The sequence below is a fragment of the Oratosquilla oratoria genome, chromosome 3 (genome assembly GCF_046742065.1).
Source record: "Oratosquilla oratoria isolate Oo_2021 chromosome 3, ASM4674206v1, whole genome shotgun sequence".
In the NCBI taxonomy this organism is placed as follows: Eukaryota; Metazoa; Arthropoda; class Malacostraca; order Stomatopoda; family Squillidae; genus Oratosquilla; species Oratosquilla oratoria.
In genome coordinates, this window is record NC_134779.1 from 63,435,844 (window position 1) to 63,441,228 (window position 5,385).

Genomic DNA, 5,385 nt, shown 5'->3' on the forward strand with positions numbered 1-5,385 from the left:
TGTCCAATGGCTGATAAATGACGTCAGAGCATCTACTGCCATTGGCTAATACTTTGCTTGACGTCATAGTACGAAGAAAAAGCTTTAAGCCTTAGCCGAATAAAACCACCTGAAATTGTGCAAACTAAATGTGTAATTATGATTCATGACGCATCGAAAAAAGACCGTTGTGCCTATGACTGCTGAAGGTTTTTCCTTGATTGAATAAAATCGCCCAACTGGGGTCAACATGACAAGGAGAAGCACGCAAAAAAGGATGTTCCTTTGGCAGTTTTTACAATCACGAATACTATTATGTGCAGAACAATCATGAAACAGAAAATGAAAAAAGAAATAGATAACCGCATATAAGAAGTCAATGTTGAATCTGTAGGATCTTCAAAGAAAAATATGCCGGGCCTCTTTCCATTGATAAAATTGCTTATCTCAAAGGGTATAAAAGCTGTGAATCTATATTATTATGGACACGTGTATTATTCTTTGATAGATAGGTATCAAGATGATTGGCATAAGCTTACAAAGAAAGAGCAGACTCAATGACCCTGACAACCAGTCCCTAGTCTTTTGGCCAGGTAGCCAGTCAGCAATTTAATGAAATGTAATTAGCATCATAACTAGCATTCATTTTGGAAAACGAAAATTGAACAACACCCCCAATAAAGTCATTCTAGCGCATTCGGTTTCGATCCTGATCATGTATCATATATAAATATGTATGTATATATATATATATATATATATATATATATATATATATATATATATATATATATATATATATGTATATATATATATATATATATGTATATATATATATATATATATATATATATATAAATATGTATATATACTGTATATATATATACATTATATATATATATATGTATATAATATATATATATATAATATATATGTATATAATATATATATATATATATATATATATATATGTATATATATGTATATGTATATATATATATATATGTATATATATATATATATATACATACATACACACACACACACACACACACCTCTCATGGCGCTGTGGTTAGAGCTCTGGCCTGCCACTACGGAGGTCCGGGTTCGATCCTCGCCCGGGGCTGAAATAATATCAGTATCGCAGCGCTGAGGGGTGTTACTCCAACTCTCGTGGGCGGGGAGTTGTGTGTGTGTGTGTGTGTGTGCAAGGTCATAGCATTACCCATAGATCGGACCTACGAGCTCTGAGCTCTCTTCCAGGAGGGAAATAGCTGTCGATCACGAGTTCAACACGTGATCCAAAGACCAAGTGAATACACACACACACACTTTCGTCGGATGGACGGCGAGAATTGGAGTTCCGAAGAAAGCGAAATCTACGTGGATCTCAACGTCAAGGAAGTACCTTATTGTATTTATAGGGAAGGGGAAAGCTCGTGGTGTAGTGGGAAGGTGAGGAAAAAGGAGAAGGGGAGGGATTACTGAGGGAAATGGAAGGAAATGAGGAAGGGGAGGACTTGGTCCAGGAGGCCAGGCGTCTTGTAAACAAGAGAAGGACCGAGGATGATTTTGGAGACGAAGGGACTAACAAAAATGTAAAGATTAGAAATATAGATAAGAGCAGCACAATGGAAGGTGAAGATAATAATTTCCAGGGATTTAATGAGGGTGGGGGATATTAACCTCCCCCGATTAGCAAGACTAGAGGAAAAACTTGAAGAACAAAATGACCGAACATTAGGAAAGTAGGTTCGGTAACATAGCAAAGATTGCCAAGAGAGTTGAAAAGTTGGAAGAACTAGAGAGGGTGAACAAAAACTTAACTAAAGAAATAGAAGAATTAAAAAGACAGTTATAAGAAGTAAAAGAAGAGAATTAGGAATTAAAGAGGAATAATAAAGACAACAAAGAGGCCATAGCAAAAGAAGCACAGGGCTGGAAAAATCCAAGAATATAGTAAAGTTGCATTTACTGACATAATAAAACTGCAAATGAAAGAACAAACTGAAGACTCTGTTATCAAAGTGATGAGACAGAAGGAGAATATAGTAAGAGACTTAGCTGGTAAAAAGAAATGTATAAATATTAGGAATGGAAGAGAAATATAACATAAATAGAACCACAAGAATCAATGAGGAAAAAGAAAAAGTAAGCAGTTTACTAGAATTAGTTCAGGAAGATGAACCTGAAATCACGAAACAAATTGAAGAGATATATAGACTCGGAAAGTATAGTACAGATAGAACCAGACCAATTAAGATTAAATTCAGGTCACAAACGACGGCAGAGAATATCTTAGCAAAAACAGGAAAACTAGCAGCAAGTGAACAATATAAAAAGGTATGGATAAAAAGAGAAGTGAATAAAGAGGAAAGAGATGGGGAAAAATGAAAAGACATGAAGCCAAGAAAAAAAAACGAGAACAGAACAGCGTCAGAAAAAGAGAAATTCTATTGGAGAGTGGTGAATATGAAAGTAAGGAAATACGACATACTAGAGAAAAACAAAAGGGAAACAGAGAATACAATGGAAGTGGCAGAAAACTAAGAGTGTCTTGCACAAATATAGATGGATTAATAACAGGATTGAATGAGCTGAATTATTATCTTAAGGAAAAAGAACCGGACATAATGGGAATTGTAGAAACGAAATTAAAAGGTCCACTACCACCCAACAGTGTAGGCAATGGTGCATATAATTATTGGATTAGAAACAGAGAGACAAAACAAGGGGGTGGAGTTATGTTCCTGACTAAGAAGGATATAAACGTGAGGTGTGTCACATATGGAAAGAATACAGTAGAGATGATTATGATCGAAGTGGAAGACAGAGATAAGAAGAGCAGAAAGTTTGTGATAAATTATGTGCCTCCAAAAACAGCCTCGTGGGAAGAGAGTGAACATAAAGGTATGTTAGAAGACACAAAGATAACATTAAACAAGATAATGGAAGATGGAGGAAGAATAGTTATGATGGGCGACTTTAATTGCAAAGAAGTCTGCTGGGAAGAGATGACAGTAAAGGGTGGAGACGGCTCATGAGGAAATGTTCTACTCGAGATGATTATTGACCATACAATGACACAGTGGATACAGGAGAACACTAGGTATAGAAATGAAGAAGAACCATCGAGACTAGACCTAATAATCACATCTGAACCTAGAATAGTGGAAAATATTGAATATAAAATACCAATAAGTAAAAGTGACCACATATTGATTGAACTGGAACTAAATGAGGAAAAATGCATGAAAAGAAATGAACAATATAGAAAAGGAAGAATGATGTATGAAAAAACAAACTTTGATAAAATAAGAGAATTCTTTCAAAAAGAAAACTGGGAAGAAATATACAAATAAGAAACAAAAGTGGAAGAGAAATGGAATATTTTGACAAAAATGTACAAAATAAGAGTGGAAAAGTATGTCCCAAGACAAAAAAAAAAAAAAAAAAAAATAAATATATAAAGTGCTGGTACAGCAAAAGTTGTAGAGTTAAAAGACAAAAGAAATAAAGCTTGGACCAAATGGAAGAAAGACAAAAGACCTGAAAAATGGAAAATATACACTTGTTATAGAAATGAATATGTACACGTGTGCAGAGAGGAAAAGAGATAAGATGAAAAAGATGTCATAGAAAAATGTAAAGATCAACCAAAATTATTTTACAGATTTGTAAATAACAAACTGAAAAACAAACAAGATTTGGAGAAATTAAGACAAGGAGGAGTTGAATACACAGAGGAAATAGAAATGGCGGAAATAATGAACAAGCGTTTTAAATCAGTGTTTACAAGGGAGAACATACAACCTGAAGAGATCGAATGGAAAGAGAAAGTCCCCCCTATGAAAGAAATAGAAGTAACAAAGAATGAAATAATGAAACACTTGAGTAATCTTGATGTCAGAAAATCGCATGGACCAGATGAAATAGCAAACTGGATTTTGAAAGAATGCAGGAATGAACTGGCAGACAAAATACATAGCATAATAAACAGTTCCTTGAAAGAAGGAAAAGTTCCAGAAGATTGGAAAAAAGCAAATATAGTACCTATATATAAAGGAGGAAATAAAGAAGACCCTACAAACTATAGACCAGTCTCCCTAACAAGTACAATAGTAAAAATTTGTGAAAGAATGATCAAAAGTAGATGGGTAAAAAAAAAAAAAAAAAAAAACGAAGAAAAAAAACAAAAACGTGCTAAATCCAAGGCAATTTGGATTCAGACAAGGACGATCATGCGTCACCAATTTAATATGTTTCTATTCAAGGCTAATAGATATAATGCAAGAAAGAGATGGATGGGCTGATTGTGCATTTCTAGACCTAATTTTTTTTGACAACGTACCACATAAGAAGTTGCTTAAGAAATTAGAAACCGAAGGAGGAATACAGGGCAAACTGCTTAAATGGATGGAAGACTTTTTGCAAGAAAGAAAAATTATAGTAGTGATAAGAGACAAACACTCAAATTGGGATGAAGTAATAAGCGGTGTTCCACAAGGAGCAGTTCTGGCCCCAATAATGTTTGCTATATAGATTAATGATATGGACGAAGAAATTGAAAGTTATATGAGCTTCTTTGCAGATGATGCAAAACTATTAATAAAAGTTAACACAAGAAGATTCTGAATCACTACAGAGTGATCTAAATAAAGTATGGGAATGGAGTAGAAAGTGGGAGATGGAGTTCAATACTAAAAAGTGTAGTATAATGGAATTTGGAAAAAGCAAAAACAGAATAACAGGATCATATAGATTGGGAGAAGAAAGTATAAAAAAAAAATGAAAATGAGAAGGACCTGGGAGTCATTGTTATGAATAATATGTCACCTGAGAAACAAATAAATAAGATTTTTGGTGAAACTTATAATTTAATAAGAACAATCAAAGTGGCATTTACATACCTGGATGAAGAAATGGTGAATAAAATAGTAATCACTCTGATGAAACCAAGATTTGAATATGCAGCAACGATGTGGTCACCAAGTACAAAATAAATTAAAAAAAAAACTTGAAAGAATACAAAGAGCAATTACAAAATTGGCACCAATACTCTCAAAACTATCATATGAAGAGAGACTAGCAAAACTTGAGCTACAGACATTAGAGCAAAGAAGAGAGAGAGGAGATTTGATAACTATTTACAGAATCATGAAAGGCATAGAAATTATTGATAGAGAGGATCTAATAAAATGGGATGATAGAAATACAAGAGCACGGAAAGAAAATCAAGAAAGACAGCTATAGAAGAGATGTGAAAAAGAACAGCTTTCCTCACAGAGTAATAGACAGTTGGAACAAGTTAGATGAGAAAGTAGTGTGTGCAAAAACAATACATGAATTTAAAAATAGTTTAGATAAAATGAGATATGAAGACGGGACACCACGAGCATAGCTCCC